Here is a 14,337-nt window from a genome sequence, read left to right on the forward strand (position 1 = left end):
CTGATTATGGGTTCAATGTCTGAGAAAGCTTAATATTCTGTCACAACTTCCAAAAAGAGAACAAACGTTCCTATTCAAGTGAACTTTTTTTTTTTTTACAAAGCATTATGTAGTTCTTCTCACTACATTATTGGTTTCAAGCCTTTGCCACTTTGAGAAGAGATCAATTCTGAAGGAGCTGGCAAAGTAACATATAGATTACAGGATTTAGAAGGGAATAAAAGGATTTTCCAAAGCAGTCAAGTAATTGCATTACTTTGGAAAAAGTATTCACATCTTAAGATAATTTGTTATTAATGGGACTATGGAAAGCAAAATGAAATTTAGCACATTTCAAACATAGCCAGCATTCTGAACACACTCAGACCATACAAAGCTTCATTTCTTAAGTAATTTGTGATGAACAGACTCACTTACCTAGAAGTGTAAGAAAAGAAGATTAGGCTGAAACTACATCATTCTTCCACTGGGTAAAAAAATACCTTGGCTTCTCTCCTTGAAATGGCAAGGAATCTAAAATATAAAAAATAAAATAAGATAAAAATAGGAGTCGCCCCTGTGAATTTCCACTTCTTAAATAGAGGTGATATTACAACATTTTAAATCATTTAGGAGATAAAATACAATTCATCCAAAGTCTTGCCCGGAAAGACAGGATGGTATTTTCCCCTTTCTATTTTAATGGGTAAAATGTTAAATATTTGTTTAGAACACACACACACACAATCAAGGTTTAAAATAAATGAGGAGATCCGTGTGTGTAAGAGCAAAGCCGAGTCACCTTCTTGGAAAAGAATCTCCCCCCAAAAAAGCAAACCTTGCAGTAAAGAAAGGCGCCCGCCGCCAGCAACCGCGCGGCTCCAGAACTCGCTCAGCCCAGGAGCTGCGTTGGCACAGAAGCCGCGGCTCCAGGTGGGGTCGGAGGAGCAGGCTTGGCGCCGCCACCTCTTTTTTTTTTTTTTTAATGGTCGTATGGAACGAAATGCTACAAAACAGCAAATCCCAGGAAGTTGGAGAAAATCAGCTCCGTGGGACGCGCGCCCCCGCAGCCCCCGCGGACGCCCCCCGCGCAGCCCCACGCACCGACCAGGGGGCGCGCACCCCTCGCGCGGTACCAGCCGCCGGGATCCGGAGGCATGCACCCCCTCCCCATGCTACCCCCGGCCTCGAGCCCCGACCCGCCCGGCCTTTCAGGAATCCCACATGTCCACAAGATCAACGCGGATGGAGAAGAGGTAGGAGCAAAAACACCCAGGAAGCAAAGGCAAGGAAAATATGCTGGAGAGGGGCCGAACCTGTAGAGGATTTCGCCCTCCTGTTAAATAAATGCTTATCTTCAATTCACTAACGCAGAGTCATCTTTCCCAAGAGTTTGTGATTTCATCTCCTCTGGCTTTATAAATTCAAGCAAAAAATAAAAAGACTATTAAGGCACCCGTTTCACATTGCGAGAATTAAAAAGGTCCAGGCTGGTTATACAGGCACAAAGACAAATTGATAAGCTGCTCAGGTTTGCCACCACTAACTAGTCCCCCTGCCCTGAGGGGTCAGCCTCCTGCTGCTAGAGCCTGAGGGGGCGGGGGCGCTGTCACATTTCTGTCCCTTCCTCCACCTAAGTTGGAAGGTTTTCTTTGCATGGATGACACTAAGTCAGGACACGACATGGGTGAGGTGTGTCACTACAGAAGCCTGGAGTCCGTCTGTGTCCACACACTCTAGCCACTTGCCTGTGGGTTAAATGCTGAAGTGGGAGGGCCAGCCTGGGCTGCTCCTCCCAGGCCCCACCAGGCGGGCCTCTCCCAGCTTTGCCCTGACAGCCCACTTCCGTCCCTGCCGGGCTAATTAATTGGTGTCTAAATGGAACTGCAGTTGGCAGAACGGGGCAGCAATGCCAAAGTTGAATAATCATTTGGACCCAAATCTGAGTTGTTTTCCATCCTTGACAACAAATAATGTTACTCCAGAGCCTGCAGTCCAGGAGTTGAAATGAGTTTATAATTTGGCTTCCAATCTCACATTCTCTCCACCACTTAAATGTTCTTTTCTGCTTTTTAGCATGCAGGGGGGCAGCTTTGGGGCTGGATCCCTGACATGGTCTGTACTGATATCTGTAATGAATATTCTTTGCCATCCAAATAAAAAAGAGGAAGAGTCCACATCATTCAAAGCCACACTTGTTTTAACAATGAAACTAAATAGACTGTCGGCCCATACTTTCCTATGATCATTAATAATCTAATTTGTTCTTCTCACTCCAGCAACTTGAAGAGAAACGCTCCGTTTTTTCATCTACACACAGAGTCCCCATTCATTCAGCCCCGAAGTGCCTGGTCCTGGCAATGCCACAGGCGAAGAGCCACAAGATCGCCCAGCCCCTCCTCTTCTCCTCGTAAAGACCTCATTAAAGCTCTGATCCTTGGCTCTGGGAAGGACACGGTCTCTTAGCGGTTCCAATCGTCCTGTACCCCAAGAAGGTAGTCATCTCGAGTTGGAGATGGAAAAGGAAAGAGAAAGTCAGAACCCCTGGCAAGGCTCCCATAGATCAGGGCGGGAGCGGAATTAGCATTATGGAAAATTACTGGAGGGAACCACAGGTGTGCAAAGGCAGGTGGGTGTGTCCCACTGGACATATCCCCTATTAGAAGAAACAGAAGAGCCATCACTTGCACACCTGCCATTTGCCATACACTGAGCCAGCTGCACAGCGTGAGCTCAATGCACCCTCACAGCAATGCTATGGTTACATCCATTAACCTTCCCATTTCACAGATAGCGAAAAGGAGACTTAAAAGGGGTAAGAGGAGTTCCCGTCGTGGCTCATGGTTAATGAATCCAACTAGGAACCATAAGGTTGCACGTTCGATCCCTGGCCTTCCTCAGTGGGTTAAGGATCCCGTGTTGCCGTGAGCTGGGGTATAGGTTGCAGACACGGCTCGGATCCTGCGTTGCTGTGGCTCTGGCGTAGGCCAGTGGCTACGGCTCTGATTTGACCCCTAGCCTGGGAACCTCCATATGCAGCGGCCCTAGAAAAGGCAAAAAGACAAAAATAAAAAAAAAAGGGTTAAGAAACCTCTTCAGGAGGCACCTCCCCCCACCGCGACACAGTGGTTTAAGAATTCAACTGCAGCAGCTGAGGTCACTGTGGCGGCATGGGTTCCATCCCCAATCTGACCCAGTGGGTTAAAGGATCCGGCGTTGACACAGCAGCAGCTCTGATTCAATTCCTGACCCAGGAACTTCCATATGCCGAGGGTGTGGGCATTAAGATAAATAAATCAATAAAAAAGAAACTTCTCCATCAGGTAACATGGTAAAGCCAGAATTTCCTGGCTTCAAAATAGCAGCTCTAGGAGCTCCTATTGTGGCGCAAGGGGATTGGCAGTGTCTCTGCAGTGCCAGGAGGCAGGTTCCATCCCCAGCTTGGCACAAGTGGATTAAAAAATTCCAGGGGGTATAACTGCAGCTAGGACATGATCTTTGGTCTGGGAACTCCACATGCTACGGGGCAGCCAAAAAAAAAACAAAAACCAACTCTAAAAGGAAACCCTTTACTTCTTCTGTGATGCAACATGGTCTGCCCATGTTAGTCCTCCTGGGTTGTACTCCAACACTTGGGGGCTGCTGCCAAGGATAACCTAGCAGATACGCTGCCAGCATCCAAAGGCTGCCACAGAAGCCTTGAGAACCTAGACCCTTCCCAGACTCCTGAATCCTTCATCCTTTGTAAGAAATCACCATGACAAAAGACAAAACCACCCTTGGACAAGCCTTCCTGAGTGTCAAGAAAACAGACAATAAAAACATGCTAAAAATTAAAGCTAAATCCAGGAAAGCACCTATAGGTACACCATAGACACAATACCCTGCTTTGTCCAATTCAGAAAACAGCTCTCGACAACATCCCTCAGTCCTTTAAAATTTTTTTCTTTCTACAGACATGCTTGCCATGCCCAAGTCAGGGGCCACATCCGAGCTGTAGTTGCAGGCCTACACCATATCCACGGCAACGCCAGATCCTTAACCCACTGAACAAGACCAGAGATCAAACCCACATCCTCATGGACACTATATCAGGTTCTTAACGCACTGAGTCACAACAGGAACTCCTCATCCCTCTGTTTTTGTTTTGCTTTGTTTTGTTCTCTTTTGCTTTTTAGGGCCACACCCAAGGCATATGGAGGTTCCCAGGCTAGGGGTTGAATTGGAGCCACAGCTGCCAGTCTAAGCCACAGCCACAACATCAGATCCGAGCCACGTCTGCAACCTACACCACAGCTCACGGCAACACCGGATCCTTAACCCACTCAGTGAGGCCACAACCTCATGGTTCCCAGTCGGATTCATTTCCGATGCCCCACGACGGGAACTCCTCATTCCTCTGTTTTAATCCAGGTCTAAGGGTTCCTCTCCTGTCATCGGATGCCCAGGTGTTCTGGACAGTTTGGCATAGAGAGTGCCAAAATCCATAGAGGATTATGGAGTGGCTTCTGTGGCTGCATGAGTTCTAGTTGTGGTAAACAAACAAACAAACAAAAAAAAGTGGGCAAGAGGAGCATGAGAGTGGATGAGAGAGCATCCTTGGGAAAAAAAAACACACTTGATTTTGGAAATTCCCCAGTTGAGATTCTAAAGGTTGGGAAGCCTGACCCACCGCACCCCTATAGTCGGACTCCCACCAATTAGCAGCACTCCGTAAAGATATCACCTTTTGGGAGTGCCTGTTGTGGCACAGTGGAAAGGAATCCACCTAGTGTCCATGAGGATGCAGGTTTGATCTCAGGCCTTGCTGAGTGGGTTGGGGATCCGGCATTGCCGTGAGCTGGGTTGTAGGTCTCAGACGAGGCTTGGACCCTGTGTTGTTATGGCTGTGGTGTAGGCTGTCAGCTGCAGCTCTAATTGACCCCTAGCCTGGGAACTTCCATATACCGTGGGTGCGGCCCTAAACAGCAACAACAACAACAAAAAGTCATCTTTTAATCATGTCAAGAGAAGACCACCAAACATCAACTATTGAGAACAGCACATAGTAATAAGCACGCTGAGATCCATAATAAGAACACAACGAGCACATGTACAATGCGTGAGCACTGTCATTTCCAAAGAACTCCAAAGACACGGTTGGTCCAATGGTGTGACAACGTCCACCCGCGTACATTAAGTTCCAAGGCTTCCCCACCTCCATAAATGTAAATCTAAATCATGAATCCATCTCAACCACCTCTAGGTCCAACACACTGCTTCCTGGAATGTAAAACATCAGACGGGATGACTAAGGAAGCCCTTTCATCATCAACATGCCTGAAATCAAATGCAAAGCACCGGGAGACTCGAAACGTGTCCTCCAGCTCAAGCTGCTCAGTGAGATTTTCTCTGTGCCTACGTGGATAATAATGTACACGTTTTAAAATCTTGTTGGTAACGTTTCTATTTGGATGCGTCCACGGAGTCCTCCAGGTTATAGCAGTGGGAGACAGAGCACCGTGAGGGGTCAGGATCTGTGCAGCCAACATCTAAAATTATTTTTCTGGAGCATGTGTTTCAGAAAAGAAAGTGCCCTTGGATTGCTACACATTACAAATTGCCTGCTATTATATTCTTGACCGCATTCCTTCCACGTTAAATAATTTTACTGAAAATAGTACGTTAAAACGTGTCTTGAAAAGTTATGCGTTCGTCCCCCCAAATGTGGCCTTCTGTTACTCTGTGAAATGAAAAACAGGGTCTCTGCATCCTGGCCTTGTGTGTGCAGATGCAGACTCAATGGGAAGAAGTCCCTGTTTGATTCCCAATCCTTCCAGGAAAGTAGGCCACCGTCACTTTCTCCACTTCCATTTCCCGCTGATAAGTAAATGGGAATAAGTCCAAATACTATTACCAGGACTACCAAGATGGTGAACGAAATCATGTTGCTGAATTATCTGACATCTCTTCTAAAATGTCTAGGTCTTAAAGTTCCCTGGTGGCAAAGTGGGTTAAGGAACCCCCGTTGTCACTGCTGCGGCTTGGGTCACTGCTATGGTATGGGTCCTGTCCCTGGCCCAGGAACTTCCACACGTCACAAGTCCAGTCAAAAAAAGAAAGAAAGAGAGTTCTTTTTCAGCACAGTCTGCAGTGCTACAGTTACACTCAAATGCCCTTTCCCAGGAAACGTCTCTGGATCAGCCCCTTTCCTATGAGACGCTGCAGCTGCCTGGGCACATGCTAGACACCTTTACGGATGCTATTGGGGGGGATGTTGAACTTAACTTTGGGCAGAGCAAGAGCTCTGGGTTTTCATCTGTTATGGACTGAATGTCTGAGTCCCCCCAGAATTCGTATGTTGACATTTGAACCCCAACATATTGGTATTTGGAGGTGGGGTCTTTGGGAAGTAAGGAGGTTATGAGGGTCCAGACCTCTTGAGTGGCATTAGTGCCCTAATGAGACATCACCTCACTCTTTTTCTGCCTCGGGAGGACACAATGAGAAGTCGGCGGTCTGCAGCCCGGGAAGAGGGCCCTCACCAGAACTGGACTGGGCTGACACCAGGTTCTTGGACCTCCAGCCTCCAGAACTGCGAGGAACCCTTGCCTCTGGTTGGTAAGCCTCCCAGTCTGCAGAGTTTTATTACAGAAGCTTGGGCTAAGCCATCATCTTAAATGAGACTTTAGACACATCCGTAACTTCTTTGTCTGTGTTTTCAGATCTAAGAAATCAGAGGCTGGACCAGGCCAGTGGTTCTCGGTGAAGAAGGATGGTCTATATTGGCCACCTCGCCTCCGCATTAGAATTCTCCGTTTGAAGTTTGAACAAGATGTGTTACAGAGGGTAACGAGCAGCATAGACAAAAGGAGCCAGGTAGGACAGCCTATAAGACTTCGACGTGAAGATGAGGGAAGGGTGCTTTAAGAAGCACAAGCTCGAGAGGTCCCATTGTGGGCTCAGTGGGTTATGAACTCGACTAATATCCAGGATGATGCAGGTTTGATCCCTGGCCCTGCTGGGTGGGTGGGTTAAAGATCTGGTGTTGCAGTGATCTGTGGTGTAGGTTGCCGATGAGGCTCAGATCCTGAGCCGCTGTGGTTGTGGTGTAGGTCAGCAGCTGTAGTTCCAATTCTACCTCTAGCCTGGGAACTTCCATATGCTGCGGTGTGGCTCTAAAAAGCAAAAAAAAAAAGAAGAAGAAGAAGAAGCAGCAGCAGAAGCACAAGCTCTCCTAAGATGTAAAATTACAGCCTTCCTGACTATAAAGATTTTACCAGACTAGTTGATAATGGGTGATTTGACAGCCAAAACCGTGGGTTTGCCCATGAACCAACATCACATCTTCCCAGGGAAGCACAACTCTCCACTCAACAAAGTGACTCACTCCCCTCCCCCCAAAGAAGACAGGATGCCCAGAAAGAAGATCTGGTCAGGATGCAAGGACCCCTACACTGGGCAGCTCATGGAGAACAAATAAGATGTTCCAGCCCCAACACAACAGAAGCAGGGACATGGAGAAGGCATGCCTGTGCGGTCCAGAGACCCCTGGTCCAGACTCAATTTACCATTAAGTTATTGCGTGACCTTGGGCAGGTCATAAGCCAAATAAAAGTTTGCTCCAGATCATTTCCAAGTTACCTTCCAGCTCAGGAGGTAACCTACTTTTCATCGTGCTACATAAAACTCTATCTGCTCATAGCATCCTTGCAGTATCTTTAAGATGAGCATATATGTCTCCATATGTATTGGCTCAGTCTTTAAATGCCTGCATTCCCAGGACAGCCACCCAGAACACAAGTCTGAGGTGCAGAACAGAACGTTCGTTTTCTCTGGCTTCCTCATAGTTCCCTCTGGCTAAATTCTACCTTCCACGCAGCCAAGTCTCTGCATTTCTGGCACCGAGGCTTGATCTACAGTATTCATAGGGTGAGTGGCACTGTGATAGATGAAGAAATTACATCTTTCACCAAACTTGAATGGGCATTTTGAATGGCAATTTTTACTTTCTTCATTCCCACATGCAGAAGCACCAAGAACTGAGAGGGATGATGATGCTGGTAAAAAAAAGTCATTACAAAAATGGACTTGCCCCCCAAATGGTCTTTTATTATCTTGCAAATGTATTACTTTTGCTATATCAATTTTTAAGTTTATTTCGTGTTGTGCCCTCCCTAGCCGCAAGGGAACTGACGACATACCATCCACATTTTCAAAAAAAGACCATCACATTAACCAAAGAAAGACTTCACCATGGTAATGAAAACACTCTAAATATTTATAGAACTGAATTTATTCAATCAATTTATTGGATCAGGCCAATGGAAGGGTGCTTTTTTTAATTGAGAACCAATGAGACGGGAAGAAAATTTTAATCTCAATGCTCAAATAAATAAATAGTAATATTGCTTATAGATATCAATTTTTAAATATGTATACAGAGTATAATTGATATTAGTTTCAGAGAACCTACACTTCCTGTTTAACCCATGTATGCTAGATACCAACAAAATACAAAATAAGAATGAGAAACACAGATATTTAATCAATGAATATTTTTAAATCAGTAAAATATGTTTCCAATCCATATTATGGCCAGTTAAGCAAGACAGAGACAGAGTAAACAAAAAATATTCGAGTAATCAGCAATAAAAAGGAATTCACTATTGATGCACATATCAATATGGATAATTATGCTGATTAAAAGAAGTCAAATATGTAGACAACATACTGTATGATTCCGTAGTATAAAATTCTAGCAGATCAACATTGGCCTGGGGGATTGGTGTGGGGAGGGAGGGGGAGAGGAGGAAGAGAAGGACCAGGAGGGAGTGGGATGGATAGGATGGCGGGATCACTAAGGGACAGAAGAAAACTTTTCTGATGATGTATACATGTTCATCATCTTGATTTGGGGGGATGGTTTCATATGTATAGCAAAACGAATCAAATTGTATACTTGAGGAGTTCCCATCATGGCTCAGTGGTTAACAAATCCAGCTAGGAACCATGAGGTTGAGGGTTCGATCCCTGGCCTCGCTCAGTGGGTTGAGGATCTGGCATTGCCATGAGCTGTAGTGTAGGTTGCAGATGTGGCTCGGATATGGCATTGCTGTGGTTGTGGTGTAGGCTGGCAGCTGTAGCTCCGATTTGAGCCCTAACCTCGGAACCTCCATATACCACGGGTGCGGCCCTAGAAAAGACAAAAAGACAAAAAAAAAAATTTTGTATACTTGAAATATGTGAGCTTATTGATCAATAAACCTATAAAAATTATTGCTGTAAGAATCCAACTGCAGCAGTTTGGGTCACTGCAGAGGTACAGGTTCAATCCCCAGCCTGGTGTAGTGGATTAAAGTAGCCCGCACTGCTGCAACTGCAGCATAGGTCACCGTTGCCACTGAGATTCAGTCCCTGACACAGGAACTTTCATGTGTCTTAAGCGTGTCCACAATTTTTTTTTAATTTTTAAAATTTGAAAGACAAAAATAGAGAAAAAAATGAAAGATTAGGAGTAGGAACTTTCTGAGGTAATTAAGAGATATTAGATGAAAACCTACAGAAAAAATGAACTGCACTAGACCCATAAAAGACTACCAAAGAAAGATTTCTGACTGTTGGAAGTTCAAGAGGTTTTATAATCCCAGGAAAGTCTTTCTGAGTACCTAAGGGCTATGCCTGGACAATACTCTCATTTCTCCATAAAAATAACTTAAATATATATATATATTTACATACATGTGTGTATATACATATATATACACATATATACAGTTTTTTATTTCCTTAAGTTTTTTTTGTTTGTTTGTTTGTTTTGCTTTTTAGGGCTGCACCTGCTGCATATGGAGGTTCCCAGACTGGGGGTCCAATTGGAGCTAAAGCTGCCAGCCTATGCCACAGCCATAGCAATGCAGGATCCAAGCCGCATCTGTGACCTACACCACAGCTCACGGCAGTGCCGGATCCTTAACCCACTGAGCAAAGCCAGGGATCGAACCCACAATCTCATGGTTACTAGCTGGATTTGTTTCTGCTGCACCACAATAGGAACTCCTCCTAAAGATTTTTGACAGAGACAGATTTAACTACACTCAGACTTAATGACAATAGCCAGCACTTACTGATCACTTACTACAGACCAGCCCCAATCTAATGGACTGACCCATTTGATCCTCACCTGAGGAAGCTAAGAAATGAAATGAGTACCTCCCTCTGAAGGGAGGATGTCAAAGTCCGGAGAAGTTTGTTTTTGTTTTTAGGGTTTTTGTTTTTGTTTGTCTTTTTAGAGCTGCACCTGTGGCATATAGAAGTTCTCAGGCTAGGAGTCAAATTGGAGCTACAGCCGCCAGCCTACACCACAGCCACAGCAACTCAGGATACAAGCCGAGTCTGCAACCTACCCCACAGTCACAGCAATGCTGGATCCTTAACCCACTGAGCGAGGCCAGGAATCAAACCTGCATCCTCATGGATACTAGCTGGGTTCATTACCACTGAGCCACGACAGGAACTCTTGGAGAGAAGTTAAATGACTTGCTTTGTGTCCTTCACCAGCCTAGTGGTAGATCTGGGATATGAACCCAGGTCGAGCCCTAAAGTTAAATCTCTCTCCCTCTGCTGGACAAACAGAATCCTGGGCAGATGCTGTGGGTCATGACCTGCTGACTCGCACCACTGATGGCTCAAAGAAACCCTGTGCATTAAATAGCTACAACTCAAAGTCTGAAGGTTAAACATAGGAGCACAGGTGAGGTTGTAAGGAATTGATGGTGGAAGGTAGGGGGATACAGCAGGGGGTGCAGGAAAAAAAAAATCAACAGATTTGGGTTTGGCCATGTGATGACTCAGTGATGACCAGAGATTTGGGCAAGCCATTCTCTTCCTGGAGTCTGTTTCCTCTTTAGTAAAATCAAGGGTCTGAACTAGTTGATTTCTAAGACTCCTTCCAGCTCAGTGATTCTGCCAGTTCTCTCTTTGGGTAACACACCTTGCATTTTGTAATTTGGGTCAAAAATTTCCCATGAGACCAAACACATTTCCCGTACAAAGCTTCCTCCATCCCTTAAAACACCTGGACCCCTCCCACACTCAGCAAATCCCTTCATTATTTCCCAAAGGTGTTCTCTTCCCAAGGGACTGCCCTAAAGGAAGGTCCAAGGAAAAGGAGAAGGGTCCCTCCATCAGAGCCCGCAAGTTCTCCGGCCCACACTCACAATCTTTTTCACTTCAAAACACTAAAAAGTGGATTTGGAAGGTGTGGCCAAGACAGCAGGGTAGGAAGTCCCCCAGCTCACCTGCTCCCATGGACACACCAAAGTTACAACTATTTATTGAGTGACAATCTATGAGAACGACCTAATAGCTAGCAGGAAAGATTTTCCACAACTAGGAGCTCCTGCTGTGGCTCAGCAAGTTAAGAACCAGATGTAGTGTCTTCGAGGATGCTGATTTCAATCCCTGGCCTCACTCAGTGGGTTAAGGGTCTGGCATTGCTGCAAGCTGTGGCATAGGTGGCAGATGTGGCCCGGATCTGGCATTGCTGTGGCTATGGTGTAGACCTGTAGCTGCAGCTCCAATTCCACCCATAGCCTTGGAGCTTCCATATGCTGCAGGTATGGCCCTAAAAAGAAAAAAAAAGTTTTAAAGATTTTCCACAACTAAAGATGTACAGAAGGAACTTAAAAGGGATGGGTAGGAGGGTGGAGACACAGTGAAGTCAAGGTTCACAACTCCAGGTGTGCAACCCACAAACACAAGGGTAACCACAACAGCAGAGCTTCTCCCCAAGGAGCAAGGACTCCCCAGACCAGGAGTTCTGCCCCAGGAAAATGAGCCCCCAGAATGTCTGGCTCTGAAGGCCAGCAGGGCTTGAATGCAGGAGACCCAGAGGCTGTTGGAAAGAGAGACCCCACTCTTAAAGGGTGTATACCATATCCCACACATGCCACGACCCAGGGCATAGGCAGTGATTTGAAAAGAGCCTGGGTGGCACCCTCTTGCTGATCTTGGAGAGCCTCTGAGAGAGGAAAGAGGCCACTGGGACCCCAAGGGATGCAAACACTGGTGGAAGTAATTTTGAGGAGCTCATTTTATCACATGGACACTGATGTTGGCAAGTGCCAGTCTGGAGTCCTTTCTCTAGCCTACCAGTGCCAGGGGAGAGCCTGTCCACCAGTGGGCTGGCCTCTGTTCCAGCCCCATCATCCAAGTCTTGCAGCCAGCCCTGGGAAACCTGGCCCCACACACCAGCAGGGATCCGTCAGCCCTGAGCACCCCCCATGCCACACAGCCAGGTGCATGGGGGCACCACTGCACCTGTCAGTGAGCTAGTACCAGCCCTAGGACCCTCCAAACCACACAGCCACCTATGCTGGGACCCAACCCCACCCACCAGTGGGCCATCAGCAGCCAACCAGGCCAGGGCCAGCCTTGCCCACCTGCACGCCCACAGAAGTTGGCCTCACCACAACAGAAGGGCCCAAACAGCCCATATCGGGGCACCTCTAGAGCATATAGTTCTGTCAGGGGAGTGTGATACTGGGCCTCACCCAATAGATTTGGAAATGTAACCAACCTAAATGATATATAGAAATAAATACAGAGAATTCAGAAAAATACAGAAGCAGAGGAATGTGTTCCCAACAAAGGAATGAGTTCAGACAAATCACAAAATAAAGTGGAGGTATACAATCTACCCAATAAAGCCCTCAAGGAAACAACCATAAGATGTTCTATGAACTTGGGAGAAGATGCTTGAACAGAATGAGAAGTATAAGAGTTAAAAAATATAAAGAGAAACCAAACAGAGATGACTATAGCAATTGAAACAGAAAACTACCAGAAGGAATCAACAGTAGATTAGATGATACAAAGAATCAGACGAGTGGTCTGGAAGACAAAGTAGTGGAAATCATCCTACTGAACTGAAAAAAAAAAAAAAAAGAATTTTAAAAAAGGACAGTTTAAGAGATCTCTGAGACAACACGATTGTACTAAGATTCACATTATAGGGATACTAGAAGGAGACAACAAGGGACAGAGAATTTACTTGAAGAAATAAGAACTGAAAATTTTCCTAATTGGGAAAGGAAGCAGACATCCAGGTCCAGGAAGCACAAAGAGTCCTAAACAAGATGAATCCAAAGGGGACCACACCAAGGCTCACTGTAATTACAATGGCACCTATTAAAGATAAAGAGAGAATCTTAAAAGCAGCAAGAGAAAAGCAAGTCATTACATAGGCAGGAACTCCCCTAAGACTATCACCTAACTTTTCAGCAGAAACATTGTGGGCCAAGAGGAAGTGGCACAATATAGTCAAAATGATGAAAAGAAAAAGCAAAGATAAAAATACTCTACCTGGCAAGGTTATCATTCAGGTTTAAGAGAGAGATACAGAATTTTACAGATAGGAGTTCCCATTGTGGCTCAGTGGAAACGAATCTGACTAGTATCCATGAGGGCGTGGGTTCAATCCCTGGCCTCGCTCAGTGGGTCAGGGATCCAGTGTTGCATGAAATGCAGTGTAGGTCATAGATGCAGCTCAAATCTGGCATTGCTATGGCTGTGGTGTAGGCTGGCAGCTGTAGCTATGATTCGACCCCTTGCTTGGAAACTTCCATATGTCTTGAGTGCAGCCCTAAAAAAAAAAAAAAAAAAAAAAGAGAATTTTACAGATAAACAAAAGCCAACAGAGTTCAACACCACTAAATGGCTTTACAAGAAATGCTAAAGTGACTTCGCTATGCAGAAAAGAAAAACTCACAACTAGACAAATGAAAATGGAAACACAATAATCCAAAATTAGTGGGATGCAGCAAAAGCAGTTCTAAGAGAGAAGGTTATAGCAATACAAGCCAAGCTTAGAAAACAAAAAGAATTCTCCAATAAACAATCAAATCTTACACCTAGAGGAACTAGAAAAAGAAGAAAAAACAAAATCCAAAGTGAGTAGAAGTTGAGGAATTTTTAAAAGATCAGAGCAGAAATAAATTAACTAGAGATTTTTTTAAAAAAAGAAAAGACCAATGAGGAGTTCCATCGAGGCTCAGTGGTTAAGGAATTTGACTAGAAACCATGAGGCTGTGGGTTTGATCCCTGGCCTTGCTCAGTGGTGTAAGGAGCCGGCATTGCTGTGAGCTGTGGTGTAGGTCGCAGATATGGCTCGGATCCCGTGTTGCTGTGGCTCTAGTGTAGGCTGGTGGGTACAGCTCCAATTAGACCCCTAGCCTGGGAACCTCCATATGCCATGGGTGCGGCCACAGAAAAGGCAAAAAGACAAAAAAAAAAGAAAAGACCAATGAAACTAAGAGCCAGTTCTTTGAGAAGATAAAATTGACAAGCCTCTAGCCAGACTAATCAAAAAATAGAAGACCC

General features: G+C 45.4%; 1 protein-coding gene across 6 annotated transcripts in view; it reads right to left on the reverse strand.

The window, feature by feature from the left end:
- The window catches only part of CSGALNACT1 (chondroitin sulfate N-acetylgalactosaminyltransferase 1), a 357,571-nt gene that overhangs the window by 166,736 nt on the left and 176,498 nt on the right, over window positions 1-14,337 (reverse strand). For 3 of the 6 annotated variants that reach the window (XM_047771740.1, XM_047771741.1, XM_047771745.1), the window contains exon 2: window positions 418-513. The exons of 1 other annotated variant lie outside the window; for it this stretch is intronic. The gene's annotated coding sequence lies outside the window, so the exon portion shown is untranslated. Of the gene's footprint in view, window positions 1-417; window positions 514-817; window positions 900-1,646; window positions 1,693-14,337 lie in introns of those variants that run through there. 2 more of the 6 variants (XM_047771744.1, XM_047771742.1) reach the window with 2 other exon arrangements.

This window comes from Phacochoerus africanus, chromosome 3, assembly GCF_016906955.1.
Source record: "Phacochoerus africanus isolate WHEZ1 chromosome 3, ROS_Pafr_v1, whole genome shotgun sequence".
Lineage (NCBI taxonomy): Eukaryota > Metazoa > Chordata > Mammalia > Artiodactyla > Suidae > Phacochoerus > Phacochoerus africanus.